Raw genomic sequence first — 20,800 nt, 5'->3', positions numbered from 1 at the left:
TCCGAAGGTCTGTTGGTAAAAGGTGCCATTGTAAGTAAAATAGGTGTTAGCGAGACAGAAGCGCAATAGCTCGCAAAGCTCTGCTGCGTCGAAAGGGGTCCGATCTTGCCATGAGTCCTCATCTTCGAGACGTTGCCTGCAAGCTTCAACGGCCAGATTGACAGGAACGCTGGTGAACAGTGAACAGACGTCGAAAGACACGAGCATGTCGTTGTCTTCAGGGACAATGGCTTTTACCTTGTCGATGAAATCGGACGAGTTCTTGACGTTCGTTTCTGTCTTTCCAACCAGTGGAGCCAAAACACCGTGGAGGCACTGCGACAGAGAGTGCACAGGAGACCTTCTGAAGTCTACTATTGGGCGTAGACGGGTGCCTTCTTTATGAACCTTTGGACTACGAGGACTACCTTTTCAAAGTAGAGATTGTGGTCTTCTAACGCACACACAGTGAAAGCCGTGACGTTATCAGAACCAGCGATCTGGTGTCTGGACCAATACACGCTTGGTAGCTCGCATCTTTGAACGCAAAATTCAGATGCAAGAACCTGCTGATCTGAAACACTCCCTTCATCATTTGCGGTCTCTACGCCTTGGGAACAGGCACCCATTTCGCAACGTTGGAGCTTCGAGGGGAGGCCGCATGTCGACGTTTTCGATTGCCTCTTCTGAGGGGCTTTCTTGGAAAGGTACGACGGAGCATTTGGGTAAATCGTTGGAACCGCGTCGCTTGTAAGCACGGGTCGATCACGGGGAATCTTGACTGTTGCTCCGTTGATCACGTGCGTGAAGTGCCGGACAATATACTGTTCATCAAAGTGAAGTTCACAGAGGGCTGAGTTCTCGTCGAGAGCTTTGTCAGCCCGGGGCACGGCTCGTCGCCATGCTTCAAAGCGTTCGGGGTCCTTTGGCCCAGAAAACAGAGACACGCTCACCCGACTTCCTTGACGATACGTAGCCAGACGTACAGTTAGGCGCAAAGCAGTGCGTTTGTCTCGCTTTCTTTGCACGATGATCCATTTGCTGATGCAGGACACGGACCTGAAGAATGCATGCCAACAAGTACCCCTTCACAAAAGAAACACAGCGAAAAACACGTGGGAGCACCGTCGAGACGAGCAGACGACAACCGCACGTGCGCACGCATGAGCAGGGAGCGGGGAGCGCGGGAGGCATCGAAGTGCTGACCGCAGCGCCGCTGCGGCCACCGCGGTGGCGGCATGAATTGACGGCGCGCCCTTTCGCCGCGAACGCGCCGGCGTTGACGCCACCTACCGCTTTCTAGCCACCATAGTGCAACCAACGGTACAACCCAGGGTTGCCAGATTTGGCTACTTTATGCCAAATTGGCTACTTTCTGAGCCTCCTGGCGACGAAAATTTTAGGTTGGCTACTTGGCTACTTTCGCAAAACTTTTGCCTAATCCAACGAATCCATTTACATGCTGTTCGGCGTGTTCCTTGTTATAGAAAGACAGAATGTAAATATCAACGGTGCAGCTATAATACGGCCAATTAGGCATGGTCACATTCCGTTGACAGATTAAGCGATTCTGTTTGTCGAATCGTCGTGGGAAGCAACCTTGACAGGCAGCAGCAAAATGGGGAAGGATGCTTGTTCAAAGCGGATATTCCGAAAGCAATGGCTGGATGACCCAAAGCTGAAAGGTGAGAGTGCACTTTTGCAACAAAAGAAGTGCATTTTTGTTTATGCTACAAATTTTCAAAGCACTTTAGATGTTTTAAAATCTTCCATTGCGTTTCATAATTTTTCAGCAAAATGCTTGTAAAAGTTACTGAACCAACGCCAATATATTTTAGTTCAGTTTATGGTCGAGCAAGAACATATGGTGTCTACGGCTGACGGCACTCGTGGAGTTTTCCACGCACTCGTGCGGTGCCCTACGTTCGGCTGGAAGCCACTCGTGCCGTGCCGTACGTGCCGTGCCGTATACGTTCGGCTGGGGCGAGCACGACATAGTGCGCGCCACCGTGGAGACCGACGGTGGAGCGCGGTGCAATCACGTCGTGCAGCGCGCGCTAGCAGACGTCGAGGGAAGACGACGCTGTTGGCGCAGACAATTTCACTACACAGTGGCCGATAGGAAGCATCGACGAAGAGGAAAAAACAGACGAAGCATCACAAGTGGGCGTATTCTAAAGAAATGTTGAATACTGTAGCGGCTGCAATGCATTTATTCGCGCTGCAATCACGCAGCGAACGGCCGGCGAGCTCTGTGCCTTGACCGTATGAAAAAAATTAAAGGTTTGTCATTTTTAGTGCGGCGAACACCAAATGCGGTTCATCTGGCATGCGTGCACTAATGACATCGTACTTTTTGTCAACGTGAGCATAGGTTAAAAGATATATCGATACAGTGACAATGTAGGGAGCTGAGATTAGATTGAGAATCGTCGGCAGATATTTTCGGAAGTTACTCTAGCTGCTCTAAAGCATATGCATCGAAACAGGCAAGCTTAACGCCGTGGTGTTGTGTCTTACAAACCTGCTCAAGACCAATCGCAGTATTTCATGAGCATGGTCGTGGTTGCCGCATTGCCCACCGTCGCTATGAACGCCGGTCCTGCGTGCTGTTACTGAAGAGGTTGTTGCTAACTGTACAAATTGCTGACTGCAGTCGTTTGTCGGCCGCTCGTAAGAATGGCGTCTGAGATTTTTCGAGAGTCTCGGAGGCCACGGTGAACAGAGGGCAGAAAGAGCAACGGCTCTCTGCGTATGTTTCGCACGTTCGGCGTAGGTGCAAGTGGACGTGCCACTCGTGTAGTATTTGACGTCACTTCCTAAGCACCAGCACGGAGGCAGTGCGGCTCAGCTGAAGACACCAATATATTTTAGGGAAATGACTTATTTGTATGAAAAGAAAGCTTACGTTTTCAATGTTTTTTTTTTTTCAGACTGGATCGCTCCTGTTGAGCGCAATCAGTGCTTGGTCAGATGCAAATACTGCTGCTGTGAAGTGCGAGCTCACTATGCGGACCTCGTCGTCAGACACGCCGAAACAAAAAAGCATCGGAGTTTCGTTGCTCCGCCGAACCAACAGCGCCTTCGCGATGTCCTGGCACCTGCTGTAATAGCTGATGAGGAGCAGAAGCGATGCACACTCAAGATAGCTCTGTTCACGGCTTGTCACATTCCTATAAATTGCGTCAATGAACTCTCTGATATCCTACAATGCGAGCTGCGACACAATGTTCAATTGCACAAAACAAAGTGTACAGCACTGATTATCAACGTCATCGGACCGCATTTTGAAGAAACCTTAAATCGTGACCTTGCCAGTAAGCCATTTTCAATACTGGTTGATGAGACAACTGATGTGTCAGTAAAAAAGCTTGTGTGCATATCAGTCCGCTATTACAGCGAAATAGCCAATGCAGTGACAACTACATTTCTCGACCTGAAAGAAACAGAGGATGGACGGGCAGAGTCGCTCTACGAAACAGTAAAAAACGTTCTCGATTACCATTCCTTGCACTTAAGTGATTGTGTTGGGTTGGCGACGATGGAGCGAGTGCCATGTGTGGTCGACACAATTCCCCGTGGAAAAAAATGGAAAGCGAGAACCCATCGCTAACACTTGTCAAGTGCATTCGTCACTCCCTTCACCTTGTAGCCGCCAAAGCTGTGGAAGCAATGCCTTCTAATGTGATTTTCATGGTCAAAGAGACCCACAATTATTTTGCACATAGTAGCACGCGGCAGGCAGCCTACAGAAATCTCTACCGCGATGCTACAGCGACTGGCAATGAAGAACCCTTGAAGATTCTTTCTCCGTCAGGGACACGCTGGCTTGCCATCGCTGACTGCATTGAGCGCATGCTTTCTCAGTTCGACACACTAAAGAACCATTTCACCACTGTGGTGGACAGAGCCTACAACGTACGGCTTTTAAAGGAGATGTACTTGGATGCAAAAAACCGCGCGTACCTAGTGTTCCTGCATCCGATTCTAGCCGACATCCGGCGAGTAGACAAACTTTTTCAAGGACAAAACGTTGACCCCCTCGGCTTGTTTGACGAACTGGAAAAGCTTTTTAGGAGCCTGTTGATGAGAATCGTCATGCCATACGTGCTGCGGCAACACGATAGCAACAGCCTGCTCAACCTCGACGTTGAAAACCTTGAGTCCATCTTTTTAAACATTGAAGACGCCGACCTAGGACTAACATTTGCCGAATTCCTTCAAGAATCAAACTTGAGTGATGAGGAGAAAGATGCTGTGAATCACCGGTGCTTTTCTTTTCTCCGACTGCGCATATGTGACCTTCAAAAACGCCTGACAAATGCTACCTCTCTGCTACAAAAATTGCGAGCCATCAGTCCGCAGTCCGTTCTAGGGCCGTATGGCATGAAAGCGCTCAAAGGATTGCCACTTGACACATTTGGTTGTTCCCAAAGCCAGCTTGAACGAGAGTTGAGGTACTTGAAGCAAGTGGAAGGCATTAGCTCTGAAGCAAACACCCTTGATTTCTGGACCAAAGTTTACAAGTACAGAGATCCATCTGGCGCCAATCCCATGGAACATCTTGCAAATGGAGCCACGAAGGTGCTTGTTTTGCCTATATATCGAACGCCGACACGGAGCGAGTATTCTCAACCGTCGCATTGACCAAGACCGAACTGAGAAACAATGTCCGATGACCTTCTTGTATCCATTTTGAGGATAAAGTTTGGCCTACAGTTGAGGAATGTCACAAGTTCGGGATTCCCTATTCCACAAGAAATGATTGAGAAGGTGAACTCAACTATTTTCGGCAGGCGTGAACATCGCATCTGAGTTGCCCGAGTGGTTGCAGTTTCGTCGTGTTCTCTTTTGTAGTAATTTTTTGGGACGTTCAATTCCGTTGACATTTCACGCTTACATTTTTATATACATAATTTTCTAGTCATCGCACAGAAGTTTTTGATAAAAATGTGCGTTTATCTAGTCATTTATCGAAGTGCTAAATAGCCGATTTTTCAGAAAGCTTTTCTACATGATTTAGTTGTTATAAGACGCATCTGGCGTTTGTTTCTTCACGAGCGTTGAAATAAAGTGAGCATTAAACGAATAATGGTTTTAGTTGTCTTTTTGTGCTATATAACTGCCCCGTGGCTCCTTTTTGGCTACTTTTTATTTCTCTTTCTCTGGTTGGCTACTTTCTGGCTACTTTTACTGTTTCTGTGGCGACTTTTCTTTTTTTGGACCTGGCAACGCTGGTACAACCCAGTTCAAAGATGGCGCCGACAAAGCGTAAAGCTGTGTCGCTTGACACGAAGATGGATATTTTGCAGGACTCTCGACGCGGCTTCAAGGTGAGCGCCCTCGTGAAGAAGTATGAGCTCGCCCAGTCGACGATATCAACCATCTTGAAAACCGGGAGCACCGCGATTGTGAAGGCAGGAGCTATCAGCGGCCATGCCGATCAGCGGAAAAGGGTTAGAGTCCCTTTGTACGCCGATGTTGAAGAGGCGCTTTACCTGTGGTTCATCACAACCCGCGCGCATAATGTGCCTATTAGTGGGCCAATACTTGCCACCAAAGCGGAAAAACTTCGCTTTTCTTCTGGGACGGCCAAATTTTGAGCCTGGGGCAGGCTGGATTCAGCGCTTTAAAGAGCGGCACGGAATCGTTTACAAAAACGTGGTAGGGGAAGCGGCGTCTTTGGACACAGAGGCAAAGCAGCAGTGGCTGCAGACAAAGCTGCCCGGCGTGCTGGAGCGTTACGCGAAGGACATATAATTGCGACGAAACTGCTCTGTTTTTTCAAATGTTGCCGTCGAAGACACGCTCTTAAAGGAGATCGATGCCCCGGCGGGAAGCACATGAAACTTAGGGTGACCGTGTTGCTGTGCGTTAGCATGGACGGGAGCCATCGTCTCAAGCCTTTCATGATCGGGCAATCAAAGAAGCCAACGTGCTCTTAGAATCAGCACATCCCGGTCCTCTATCGCAGCAACAAGAAGGCGTGGATGACCCGCGATCTGTTCCGAAGAATGGCTGCTCGAGTTCGACAGTTTAATTGAAGGCCAAGGAAGAAAAGTAGTGTTGCTACTTGACAACTGTAGCGCACACAGCGTTAACGTCGGGTCATGCAGACGGGCCCCCTGACCTGAAGATCAGCCTTTTGAAAGCCGTGCGCTTCGTTTACGGTGCATTGTATCAAGTAAAGCAGTCAACCATATACAACTGCTTCAAAAAGGCGGGCTTTGTGCGTCAGGACGAACTTCCCCAACCCACTGAGACCAACACGGTGGAAGCCCCTGACATAACCGAGCTCTGGGAGCTCGTTCTTACTGGTGACACAGGTGGTGCCTCAATGGAGGAGTTTTTGACTGCAGACATTGCTGCCTCGTTCTGCGATGAGGTCACCGACGAGGCGATCGCCGAAGATGTGCTGTCTCGACAGACGGCAAAGTTGTGCGACGGTGGCGACGGCAGCAGCGACAGTGACGTGATTGACAGTGGTACCTTGACCCCGACCACGATGTCCATGCAAAGTGCACTGTCGTCGATCGACTCCTTAATTGATTTTATGCATGCGAAAGGATTGCCGCCAGTGTTCGCGCAGCAGCTGGAATCCATGCACACCGCGGTTGTGAAGCTGAAGCTGCCGCAAAAGCAAGTGCAGATTTCGGACTATTTCGGCGCGCCTAACCCTTGACACGGTTACTGGCGCTAGAAATAAAGTTTGTTTTTCACAGCCTACTTTCTACATCATCTGTTCTTTAGAGCAAGTAGCGAATTCAAGTTCGGAGCTGCAAAGGTATGTTCCGCGTTTTTTATTTTTTTTATAACCAGTCCAGATATAGCGATCATCGGTTATAACGATCATATTTTTCGTCTTTCTCGATATCGTTATAAGTGGACTGCACTGTAATACTTATGCAAAGGGATTCAAGATATAGGGAAAACAACAAAGGCGATAATGGACAGCTTTAGCGAACAGATACTTTCAATGGAGTAGGTTTGGTTAGCTGTTGTAGGTACGAATTGCGCAAAAAAGACACACACAGGAAAAAAGCACGAGGGAGACTCTTGGTTAACAATTAGCCTTGTATAGGACTTCTTATAGCACAGTCTTAGGCCCTTAAGCAAAACATCTCCAATATTTGCATGCTCTAAGACCACAAACAAGAAATCGTGACGAATTTGATCAAAGGCCTTGACAAGGTCAATCTGAATTAGAGCTACTTGTCCGATCTCATCTGATACTGTCTCCACTACTGAACGTGCATTATGAATATGGGTTTGGATGCTGCGGCCTCTGATACCGCAGATTTGATGCGTGCCTGTTAAGTGAGCGACAACTAGCTGCAGAGACGATTGCAAAGAAGCTCTGCAAAAAGTTTGTAATCTACATTACAGAGGGAAATTGGACGATATCTCTCAACTGTTTTCAAGCGATTTGAATCTGTTTTCTGGAATTAATATAGTATGCCCAGACTAGAAAGTGGGGGGCAAAAGTCCAACGTCGTAAGAAGCCTGGAAAACCTCCGTAAGGACAGGCACTATGCAAGTGGAAAATGGTTCATAGAACTCGCTAGTAATACCATCTGGCACAGGAGATCTCTGCGCCGTCAGGTCAGAAATGGCAGATGTAATTTCGTCCAAAGTGATAGGCCCTTCCACTACAGCACGCTGTTCATCAAGTCTGGCAAGGCTTCGAATAAGTGACTGTAATCTGATGTCACATTTGAGCCCGCACAACCACCAAACAGCTTCTGATAATAGTCAAAGAAAGCCTCAATAATACCAGGGCCGTCACTGTATGCGCGACCACCATACTGAATTTCGAATATTTCTTTAGCAAGAGGAGTCTGCCTTTCATCACTCAGGGCCCGATGAGATGGTTGCTCATCCAGAAACCTACGGGCCCTAGACCTCATTATGGCCCCTTTGTATCATTCGGTGTTGTCTCTTAAAAAACGCGATTCTTGCTGAGGTTCAATGGCAATGTTTTTTTTGTTTCTTGTTTAAATAATTTTGGGTGGAAAAAACAGCGCGAAAGGGACGGAAGACAAAGAAGAAGGAAACCACACGGACGGAAATAAGTCCTATTTCTGCAAACCTGAGAGACCACTGTGTGGCCATGTGTCCTTCAAGCAAGTAGATACAGCACGTTTGAAGATTTCATCTGAGAGCAGGCAGCAGCCATTCAGCTTCCACAGCTCCCATCCAGGATGCAGTATGCACTGACTGTACCTCCCTATCTGAAGAGACACCATGCTGTGATCACTGAAGAATATGGGCCTCACCCAGTAACCAAAAACGCTGCATAACATGTCTGCTGAAATGTAAATCCTGTCAAGTCGAGCACTAGAGGAGCAATGAAAATGAGTGAAATGAATGTTATGTCCCTTATGTTGCCCAACATCCACCAGGTTGTATTCGCATGCCAAATCAGTAAGTAAAGTAGGGTCATATAACTTAACAATTCTCGGTCTTCATCCGTACAAACAACTGAAATCACCCAACAGCATAATTTTATGATCCATGGACAAATGGTCGACTAGTGACAGGAAATATAGCCTTCTATCACACTGCTCTACAGGGGCATAAACACGAAATTCGCCACTGTACACCCAAAATTGCGAGGTCGCCCGTCATCATCTGTGCTATATGACACGGCAGTAGCCCCCTGTCTGTTGCCCAGGAATAGCATGCACCCACCTGATAAGCCTCTTGAGTGACTAACGATAACACTGAATTCTGACAATAAAGGCTCGACAGCAGCTTCAATCTCCTCATCAGAGGACAGCTTAGTTTCCTGGATGGCTGCCACACTCACACCCCATTTGTTTAAAAGATGCCGTAACTGATGTTGTTTGATTGGTTTGATCATAGAAGGTTGTGGCCAAGTACCACACCAGGGTGGCCAAATCCTGCTCTGGTGAGAGAGTGCGTTGTCGGTTCTGGTCACCGAGATAAGGCCGCACTCCAGGCCTGGTTATGCAATTCCATCGACACGCGGTTTTTTTTTTAAAACCCGGTGGAGAATTGCGCGGCGCCAGGATTTGAGCCCCGGTCCTCTTGCACGCGAGGCGGATGTTCTACCTCTACGCCATCGCTGCTCCGCAGTAAAGGCATAACAGCTGCTAATGCGGTCGTAGTGGCAAGTCATATATGACTACATATCTCATTATGATGGGATCACGTGTCTCTGAATTTTCTCTATAATATCTCTTCAGAAAAGTCATGAACGCTAACTTGAGGCTTTGATTCATCTCATTTGATTATGCCAGTTCTTGCAGACGGAGTCACCAGCGGTTTGTCTCAGAGGTATTAAACGTCCCTTATTACATTAAAACATGCCACCGACAAAAAAATCGCTAATGGGGATCACGTTGAAGTGGTGTAGCATGCATTGTTACCGCTTCAATCCTGCCGAGACGGACGAAGTGTGAGAGTGCCACAAAACCAATAAGCTAACTGTAAAACTCGGGCGCTATCCCGTGCTTTCTTCTCAACTTGGGTTTTATCGACCCTTACAGCGTACCTGAGCCGCTCAAGCCAGTCCTCGCCACAACGCCGACTATCACCATTAGCGCAATGTGTTTAGGCTAATTCCCTAAAGTGCAGCAGGTTCTAATCAGCGGAGTTTACACCTGGGCGCATCCATGCAGCGCCAAAAAAAAGTAATTCAAACATCCTTGTCTGAGGAAAGGTGCATAAGTTTCGTTCAAGCTGCCATGCTATTCTCAAGTGAATGCTGAAGGTTAACTATTTTGGTTGTTGACCCTCGATGATTGTCGCCGCATTGACGTGAGCGTTCCGTAAGCGACGTACCACAGCAAATTGTGCATGCCCGCGAGGCAGTGCAACGCAGGACTTTACAGTGGTATGTAATGCACGCGAATGACAGCACCCGTTAAAACGCCAAACAGAAAATGCCCGGGCGACAAAAAAAAACAAAGCACCAAGAAAGGGCGCATCTAAAACATTGCACGGTGAAACAGTAGCACCCTGAAACCACAACGCAACGACAAAACGGCGCTCCGAGCGTACAGCAGAGTGTCACAGGAGAATTGCCAGGCCTGTAGTAAGCTGACGCAGAGAAAAGGGAAAATTACGTTTAGCATAGCGTGTACCGCGCCCCGCCACTGCGCTTAAGTTAAGGACAACGCAGCGAGCCATGGAAAGAAAAATGATAGGTGTAACGTGAAGAGATCGGAAGCGGGCAGAGTGGGTGAGGGAACAAACACGGGTTAATGACATCCTAGTCGAAATCAAGAGAAAGAAATGGGATTGGGCAGGGCATGTAATGCGAAGGCAAGATAACCGCTGGTCTTTAAGGGTAACGGAGTGGGTTCCAAGAGAAAGTAAGCGTAGCAGGGGGCGGCAGAAGGTTAGGTGGGCGGATGAGATTAAGAAGCTTGCAGGCAAAGGGTGGATGCAGCTGGCAAAGGATAGGGTTAACTGGAGAGACATGGGAGAGGCCTTTGCCCTGCAGTGGGTGTAGTAAGGCTGATGATGATGGTGATGATGATGATGAACTGATGTTGCCTTCGACGATTACGCAAACCCCTAATGTTAAGGGTAGCGACCTGAAATGCTGTGACGCTCGCCATTGTTGGTGCTTGGCCATCCCCTGCACTGGGGTGGCCGGCCTTCAAATCGGCGGCCTGTAGGGCAGACATCGCCCTTCATTTCGAGGTGACCCTTCCCAATGCCACCACACCAGGTGCCTTCTGCTCAGAGCCATCGATACACACATCATCTGCAGGGCGCTTCAAAGGAGGAGCGCTGTTGTCCATCGCCTCTTCTGAGACAGCCAAGCTTTCGGCCCATGAAGCCCAGTGGACCACGTCACTCGCAACCACGCTCACAGCCGAAAGGGCACCAAACACACTAGAAGCTGACACATTCACTGGCTGAAGCGCCTCCACTGACTCTGCAGGAGGGGTGTTCTGCTCTCGGGATCGTTGGGTGAAAGGTGGCTCCTGAGCAGCAAGCACAGGACTCAAAGTAGCAGACCCGGGTCCGGTGGCTTTGGGTCTGGAGACGGGGATTCCTGTTTGTCCATACTTGCAGGCGGATCCTTGCCATTATTCGGTGCAGAAGTCGTTGGTCCATCTTCTGTTTGGAGCTCATGACTCAGTTCAAGTTCACTCGATGCTTTCACAACATCCGACACATCCATAATGTTCTCTGACACCACTTCATCCTTATGTGCCCAGTTGCCTTGGCGTAACCTGTCAGCATACATAACACAGCTGTCTACTGTGTGCCCAGAGCGTCAGCACTGGGTGCATCGAGGCGTACGACACTGACGCCGTACATGGCCCATACGGTTACAACGAAGACACAGCGGAGGCCTGCCTTGGATCACAACTAAACCTTGTACCCCGAAAACGTTGAGCGTGTGAGAAATTGTACTTGCTGACACTCCGTCCTTAAGCGTGAGCGAGATTTCACGGTTCGCTGTTTCCATGTGCTCCATTCCGGGGCTCCGCCACTTCTCACGCTCGATAGTGTGTACAGTTCCAAAAGGCTCTAAAGCTTCCACAATCCTCCGGTGCTCCATATAGCACGGGGGCCAAAGAAGCTTAAGCTTCACGTTTTTGGTGTCCGAGTCGAACACGATACATTTTAGACCTTTGACGTGGAACTCTGCTTGGTCAATGAGCTCCTGGTTTGAGGAACTGCTCTCGCAGGTAACCCTCCAAACGTGGCTCATTTGGTACTGGCCAATACACAGAATCTCAAGGAGGTACACAATCTGCGCGAGCACGTCTCGGAAGTCGCGAATACGGAATGGGCTACCCTTGAGGTCAGCATGCAAAAAGACTGTGTTGAGGCCAACAGCCGATGTGCTGTTTCCAGCTAGAAGCATTTGTTGTTGTTGTTACCCTCATACAGTGGCACATGCCCACATGGGGGGAAGCCGTTCAGAACGTCTTCCTCTTCCGCCACTAAAACTTGAGCACACCGCCACGACGGCTCAAGTTTTAATCATGAATAAAGGCGTATCTAGTGAATGCGCAGGTTTCATATATATGAACTCTTCCAATCCAGAAGTCTCCACGCTTTCGCTACATATATCCTGGCCTAGCAGAGCTAGGCCATCAGCAACTTTTTAATGCACTTTGTAGAAGCTGAGTTATCTGTTGTCAAAATTTGAAATTTAGCTTCACCCTGAGAAATCGGTGTCGGTGTTGCATATCGGGAGGTTCGAGAACAAAGAACACACTTCTACATATTGAGGAAAATTGTGAGGCTGCAAGGGTGCTTCAAGTGTGATCCTGCCGTCGGGGTGCTGCCAAAAGAATATTCTGATTCGCACACTTAAAGGGGCCATGACATGGTCGTTCTTGATATTGCAGTTTTCTGGTTCAGTAACTAATGCGAAAGCTTATGATTCAATTTCCGTAATTTGGCTGCCCTGGACGCGCTGTATTTTCCAAAAAATACGATCGAAATTGAGACCGGGACACTCCTCCCACCGGCAGAGACAGCCATATTGAAAGCTCTCGTGACGTCACTAGCACATGCACGGAGCAACGTCGTCTGCACTCGTTGCTGCAATACGAAATGAAATCTTTTTTATTTGCCATCAAATACAGATGGGGGATTGTAGAAAAAAAGGTGTCCTTGGACAGCTTGACGGGTCCACAATTCCTTATTTTGGCAGAGTGGCGCAAACACGTAACATATTCTTGATATGCAAACATATACATACATATTTAATATGATACAGACTTAGTACTCGTAAACGAAAACAACAGAAAACAAAAAAAAAACAGAAAACAACAGCGGAACTCACTTCTACAAATCCGAACGAAAGCAACAGCAAGGCTAGATAACATTACATAGAGACCAAATACATCTGCCGGAGGTCCTTGTAGGTTGCCGTGAAGAGGTCAAAACGGACAGAATTATAATAATTCAAAAGCGTTGGTATTGTGTACTTAAGGCACTGTTTCCCATAACTTGAACGTGACATTGGTACTGACCAATCCTCGAAGTGTCTTGTAAGGTAACTTGGAGTTCTGTCTTGTAATTGGGATAGGTTACGTATATTGTTGATATTCCTGTGGATTTCTTGTTTATATATATGGCTTAAGCGATATCTATAGAGATTGTGAGCTGGAATTACACCAGAGTTGCTAAAAAAAGTTGAGGTGGAAGCAGTATAAGAAGCATTATATGTGTGTCGGAGATACTTTTTCTGTAACAGGTGGATGTGTTCTATATTAGTGGATGTTGCGTTTCCCCATACTAATTGACAATAGTTCAAGTGTGACTGAAAGAGTGAATGATAAAGCAAACGTTTGATGCGTGTGGGAAGGATATACCTTAAACGACCTATTACACCAGTTATTTGACTTATTTTGCTTAGAACATGCTTGACGTGATTATCCCAGGACTTATTTGCGAAAAAGGTGACACCCAGACATTTGAAATTCTCGACTAAAACGATGCATCGTGAGTTTATTATTATATCTTGATGCGGAGGTATGTGCTTGTTTTTCGGCCTGAATATAATCGCTTTTGTTTTGCTTTCATTTACCTTCATTGCATTTACTCTCGACCATTCCTCTAAGGATTTCATTGCACTGTTACATTGTTCAACAAGAAGATTAATATCATTCCCAGCAAACAAAATACTAGTGTCATCTGCATAAATAATAAATTTTGCTTTAGGGTTAATAGTGACGATATCATTTAGATAGAGATTAAAAAGTAAAGGTCCTAAAATACTTCCCTGCGGCACTCCACAACTAACAGCTTTAGCTTTCGATGTAAAGACACCTATTTTCACAACTTGAGTTCTATTGGATAGGTAGGATTTCATAAGAGCTAGTGCCTGTCCTCGTATTCCATACTTACTTAATTTTTCCAGCAAAGTGTTATGGTTAACTAAATCGAAGCCCTTAGAAAAGTCCACAAAAATGCCAACAACTATTGCTTTGTTTTCAAACGCCGTTAATATATATTCTTTCTGCTCTAGCAACGCTAATTCAACTGATTTGTTTTTACGGAAATCGAACTGGTGTGGTGTTAACAGATTACGTTTTTCAATGAAATTTGCCATCCTCGAATACAAGACTTTTTCAAACAGCTTTGAAAAGATCGGTAAAATAGATACCGGCCTGTAATTTCCCAGCTCATTACAATCTCCTTTTTTGTACAGAACAGTAACTTTTGCGCACTGCATTCTCGCTGGGAAAGTTGTTGATTCTAAACACATATTTAAAATGTGGGTGAGGATGGGAGCAATAATATAAATTACATGTTTGATTGGGCGTACTTGAAGACCATCTTGAATAAACAGCGCGAACAAAGACGAGCACAAAAGACAAGAACGCGAACGACACGGCGCTGACTAACAACTGAGGGTTTATTGCTGATCACACAAGTATAAATACATAGATGTCGGCAATGAGGGAAAGGTTTACAAAGTGCAAAAAACCAAAAACAAAACATAAATGTGACAACATCAACATAAGCACGCTAGAAATCAGCAGAGATTATCAACCCCCAGGAGTGACAGCTCTTTTTGCAGAAGTGTTAGCGAAGGGGTACTTATACATGCATTTCCGTGCTTGAATATGTTGTATGCTTCGATAATTTCCCTCGCAGTTTTTTCCCGATTTTTGGCAATGACCTTGGTTTCATGATATAGCGGTACGCACTGTTTTTTCTCTTTCTTTGCCCATTCACAATCCCGGCAATGAATGCCGAGATGACCTGAAACTACTTTTGACACCTTATAGCTGTGTTCGGTCAGCCTTTTATTTATGCAACGTCCCGTCTGTCCAACGTACTGCCCTCCACAGGGCAGAGGGATGTTATAAACAACCCCCTTATCACAAGGGACGAAGCGTGACTGGTGCTTAGTTGTGCACTTCGCCACTTTTCCTTTGAACTCATTAACATATCGGCACAAACCGGCCAGACGATCAGGCGCGGAAAACACAACATCGATACCTGCTTTTTTCCCCACTTTTTTTCAGGGAGTGTGAAATTCCATGTAGATATGGAATCACAGCGACACGTTTGCGGTTGTTGTCCGAACCCTGGTCGTCTCGTGTAGCTGGTTCTGACTTGCTCTTCTTTAGGGCCGACTCAGCTACTGACGTGATGAGTTCTAGTGGGTACCCTGACGAAAGCAATCTTTTTACCTGGTGTGAAACGCTGGAATGCAGTCTGTAGTGGCAGGATTTTGTTAATGAGCTGTTCAAACAGGATACTATGATACCCCTCTTAATGAGCTTGGAATGGCAAGAACCATAGGGAAGAAGGGGCTTGTTACCTCGGGGTTCGAAAGCCCAGCAAACGTGGCTAGGGGTGAAGTACAGGCCAAGGTCTAGAAACTTGATGTGGTTGTGAACAGGAGTTTCAGAAGTGATCTCAAGGGGGAAGAGAGTGTCAGAAAAAATGGACAAACTACGAAACACCTCCGTTTCAAACTCCAGTCCAGAGCACTTGACAATAACAAGGTAGTCGTCGACAAATCTAAATGTTTTTACGACCTTAGTTTTCCCAAGGAGTTCGTTGAGAGCGCAGTCGCATCTGGCGAGATAAATTTCACTGAGTATGGGAGCGATACAGGAGCCTATGCATATGCCGTTTTTTTGAATGAAGATGGAAGAGTTCCACTCAGTGAAAGTTGATTGCAGGTACAAGGAAAGCAGATGCAGAAATCTTGCTACAGAGATACCGGACGCGTTTTGAAAGGCAACCACGCCATGTCGGTCAATGCATTCACTGACACTAGTTAACAGTTCGTCATGGGGAATCGAATAGTACAAGTCTTTCACGTCAATAGAAAAAGCCAAAAGTTCATCAGCATTGTGCGTCGTCAGGAAGTCAGCTACTTGGTTCGAATTTTTTACCTGGAAAGGATCGTCAACAGAGATTACGGCGAGTTGCCGCTTAATGAATTCAGCTAGGCACTTCTGCCAAGTACCCCTCTCTGACTCTATCCCACGGAGCGGGCATTCAGGCTTGTGCGTTTTGGCGGAAAAGAACATATTAAGACTTAGTTTATCGCTATTCGCAATATCCTGAGCAAGCTTAGTGAGGTTGTAATCGTTTCAAAGCTTTTTTTGCACGGCCCCTTGCCTTCTGTAAAGATGCCGTACTGCATTCCCTGAACACGGCACACACAGCTTCGCCTGCTTTTGACAGGAAAAGTTCGTTGGGCAAAACAACAAACCCCCCTTCCTTATCCGACTGTAACAGAGTTAGAGACTTGCCCCTCAGAAAATCAACAGTCTCTCTTACGGGCAAGCGCCTGGGATCCTTCCTTGGTCTTGACAGGACGTCCACGCCATCCAGAGTGCATCTGTCCCGATCAGCTGGGATGGCTCTGGAGGAAAGCGCTCGAACCATGGAAAGCAGCTCAGGGATGTTCTTCCGTGGTTCTACGGCGAACTTGGGTCCGCACCCGAGTACACAGCGGACGTTGTCAAGAAGTTCAACATCGCCAAGAACATGGACGGTGCTCTCTGGCTGGGGCCGCCTATTGTTCTCCATTTGCAGAAGCCGGGGAAGAAGCAGATGCCATAGCCATTCGGTGGTTCGTGTCAGCAATCCGGAGGTACTGCCGCCACTGGTGTTGGAGCGTAGGCCGAGCGAGCAAACTGCGTAGCAGTTCTCGATACAGGCGAGCTTGGCGCTGCCATTCGGAGCGCAAAATCCTGCAAATTCTTCTTCGATGGCCAACGGACGGTCTGATGAAGCCAAACAAGGTCACCACCTCTGGAGGAATGACCCTACGCCGGTTGCAAAAACCGAAATAACGTGCATTGCATGTTGCTGAAGCCACAAGGGGGATAACACGAAGCGGGTCAAGAAGATACCCCGTAGGAACACCCGAAGAACAAGAAATAAGTTGCGTTAACACGTTTTGGCGGGCTAGTTGGTTAAGCATCTTGAATAAACAGCGCGAACAAAGACGAGCACAAAAGACAAGAAGGCGAACGACACGGCGCTGACTAACAACTGAGGGTTTATTGCTGATCACACAAGTATAAATACATAGATGTCGGCAATGAGGGAAAGGTTTACAAAGTGCAAAAAAACCAAAAATAACGGCATATGCATAGGCTCCTGTATCGCTCCCATACTCAGTGACATTTATCTCGCCAGATGCGACCGCGCTCTCAACGAACTCCTTGGGAAAACTAAGGTCGTAAAAACATTTAGATTTGTCGACGACTACCTTGTCAAGTGCTCTGGACTGGAGTTTGAAACGGAGGTGTTTCGTAGTTTGTCCATTTTTTCTGACACTCTCTTCCCCCTTGAGATCACTTCTGAAACTCCTGTTCACAACCACATCAAGTTTCTAGACCTTGGCCTGTACTTCACCCCTAGCCACGTTTGCTGGGCTTTCGAACCCCGAGGTAACAAGCCCCTTCTTCCCTATGGTTCTTGCCATTCCAAGCTCATTAAGAGGGGTATCATAGGATCCTGTTTGAACAGCTCATTAACAAAGTCCTGCCACCACAGACTGCATTCCAGCGTTTCACACCAGGTAAAAAGATAGCTTTCGGCAGGGTACCCACTAGAACTCATCACGTCAGTAGCTGAGTCGGCCCTAAAGAAGAGCAAGTCAGAACCAGCTACACGAGACGACCAGGGTTCGGACAACAACCGCAAACATGTCGCTGTGATTCCATATCTACATGGAATTTCACACTCCCTGAAAAAAGTGGGGAAAAAAGCAGGTGTCGATGTTGTGTTTTCCGCGCCTGATCGTCTGGCCGGTTTGTGCCGATCTGTTAATGAGTTCAAAGGAAAAGTGGCGAAGTGCACAACTAAGCACCAGTCACGCTTCGTCCCTTGTGATAAGGGGGTTGTTTATAACATCCCTCTGCCCTGTGGAGGCAGTACGTTGGACAGACGGGACGTTGCATAAATAAAAGGCTGACCGAACACAGCTATAAGGTGTCAAAAGTAGTTTCAGGTCATCTCGGCATTCATTGCCGGGATTGTGAATGGGCAAAGGAAGAGAAAAAACACTGCGTACCGCTATATCATGAAACCAAGGTCATTGCCAAAAATCGGGAAAAAACTGCGAGGGAAATTATCGAGGCATACAACATATTCAAGCAGGGAAATGCATGTTTAAGTACCCCTCCGCTAACACTTCTGCAAAAAGAGCTGTCACTCCTGGGGGTTGATAATCTCTGCTGATTTCTAGCGTGCTTATGTTGCTGTTGTCACATTTAGTTTTGTTTTTGGTTTTTTGCACTTTGTAAACCTTTCCCTCATTGCCGACATCTATGTATTTATACTTCTGTGATCAGCAATAAACCCTCAGTTGTTAGTCAGCGCCGTGTCGTTCGCCTTCTTGTCTTTTGTGCTCGTCTTTGTTCGCGCTGTTTATTCAAGATGCTTAACCAACTAGCCCGCCAAAACGTGTTAATGAAGACCATCGATGTCACAACTGCTAGAGTTCTTTAAGGCTTGTATAACGGACATGATTTCATCCACTGTTACGGGTTGAAGGTACACTGTGTTATTAATATAAGTGGAAACGTATTTGCTAGCATGAGAGGATATAGAGGGAGCAGAAGCGATACTAGTGAAAAAATTGTTAAAAGCATCAGCTAGTTCTGCACCGGATAATTCTTTTCCGTCAACTTGTAATTTCAATGAAGGCTTATGCGAGTGACCACGATTAAGGATGGTGTTCAACCTCGACCATAACAGACTGTTTTGACGGCACTCAAAATCCAACAAAGATGAATAATATGCTGATCGTGCATTTCGCAACTTCTTTGTTAGCTTATTACGATGCTTTTTAAATTGGACAAGATCATCTGCTGATCGCGTATGAAGGAAATGTTGATATAGCTTGTCCCTCGTTTTTATTTCACTCCGTAATTCAGGTGTAAGCCATGGTTTGCGTGTTCTTTTACTTTTTTTTCGTGTTCTTGACGGGAAACTCTTGTGGTATTGTTGGGGCAGCAAGGTCCCATTCCCCCCGTACTTTCGCGGGCGATCGAAGTAGCAGCCGTCTCCCATATATGAATGACTGGTACCGCAAAAGCGATAACAGCAACGCAGTTTTTCTTCGGTTATAGGTAAGGTCCGGTCACACTATAGGCCGATGCGACGGCGATCGACGGTCGGTGGGCTGATCGGTACGCAAATGCCGTCTTTGACGCACTGGTCTGTCACGCTAGACCGACGACGACGCCAGCACGATTAACGATCGCGTGTCTTATTGGACCTCATATGCTAGCCACGGCGACATACGTAAGCGATGTGCGTGCACCAGCGAAGATGTGCTTTCATTCGGTGCCTGCGCATAGAACCGATCGGCGAGGCAAGCGACACGGGCAGAAAACGCCGCACGACGGTGCCGCTCGCCGCCGTCGCCTGGGCTTGTGCGGCCGAGCGAAAGCTTCACGCCCGGTGATCGACGGCCGGAAAAACTCGGCACAGTGGAGGCGAAACGCTAAGGCGCCCGTGTGCTGTGCGATGTCGGTGCACGTTAAAGATCCCCAGGTGGTCGAAATTATTCCGGAGCCCTCCACTATACGGCACCTCTTTCTGCCTTTCTTCTTTCACTCCCTCCTTTATCCCTTAATTCCCTTACGGCGCGGTTCAGGTGTCCGCCGATATGTGAGACAGATACTGCGCCATTTCCGTTCCCCAAATACCAATTTCGAATTTTAAAGCGAAAGCTTTCCTGGCCGCGAACTTGCGATTCCGCCGTGGCGGTGCTCCGAGGAGGGGTCAGAGGAGACCTCAATCTCGCTTTCATGTGCGTGGCGTGGCGTGGCGTGGTGTTGGTGGCCAACTGCAAAGGCCTGCTTTGATTGCGTTCCGCACACTGGATAGGCAGCGCACCTTCCCTGCCTCCCTGGGAGGTGGCATGCAGTTAATGATTGATCGCGAGAGATTGATCACCAAATGAACGCTGCGGCCTAGCTATTGCTGCGGTGCCGCATGTCAGCCACAACGTTGCCAGCGCTAATGCATTCAGGGCACATCTTTCTCCACCGCCACATGTATCAAAGCACGAATGGGGCGTCCGCACATCCAGGGAGCCAGTTATGCGCCCTTCCTTTGCTGAAAGCCATCACCGTCTAGAACATTGTCAACGCCAACGCCAATGAACACAGTGAACGCCGACATCTTTCGATTTGTATATCCTGGATTAGCTGGGCTAATCCAGTTTAGGTTCATTTTAACGCGACAGCGTTAAGGAGCTCGATCGTGTCGCTGAAAATCCGGTGTCGTCGACGTCTTTGGCCGTGAGCGAAAAATGGCGCCTCTCGGTGGACACCTGAACCGCGCCGTAAGTGAAGGATTTTAACGCGACAGCTAGAGTTAAGGATGGATGGATTGATCATTGATTGATTGATCGAACGATTTTTCCTTCCCTTACGGCGCGATCCGGGTGTCCAGCGAGAAATGTGAGACAGGCGTCATTTCCTTTCCTTGAAAACAATTGTTCATTTCATTTTCCTTCCCTTACGGCCCGGTTCGGGTGACCGCCGAGATATGTGAGGCAGGCGTCCTTAAATTGTCCAACGGGCCACGCGTCGCGCCGAACGGGCGATGGCGTTCTGTGTACTCCTCAGCAACGCTGCGACACGCTGTCGCGTCTCACTCTTAAAGACGAAGCTTTAGCGTCCTCCAATTGTTTTGAATGAAGATTTCCACATCTCTCTCTCTCAGTTCAAATGAAGCGTATTTTGCAGTAGGGTCATTCCACGCCAAACGTCCCAGACGTTGCGCTGGACTATCTCCAATTTGTTCAAAAAATTCATGGGAACTTATCCTAATGTGTGCAGTCATGGAGGAAGGAAAACTCGGGAGAGGCCCTTTCCATACA

General features: G+C 47.5%; 1 pseudogene; it reads right to left on the bottom strand.

Annotated features, from left to right (window-relative positions):
• Nucleotides 1-353: 353 nt before the first annotated feature.
• Nucleotides 354-1,256, bottom strand: LOC144120368 (uncharacterized; annotated as a pseudogene).
• Nucleotides 1,257-20,800: the final 19,544 nt, after the last annotated feature.

The sequence above is a fragment of the Amblyomma americanum genome, chromosome 2 (genome assembly GCF_052857255.1).
Source record: "Amblyomma americanum isolate KBUSLIRL-KWMA chromosome 2, ASM5285725v1, whole genome shotgun sequence".
Lineage (NCBI taxonomy): Eukaryota > Metazoa > Arthropoda > Arachnida > Ixodida > Ixodidae > Amblyomma > Amblyomma americanum.
The sequence above is the reverse complement of the archived record's forward strand: the minus strand, read 5'-3'. Positions and strand labels throughout refer to the sequence as shown.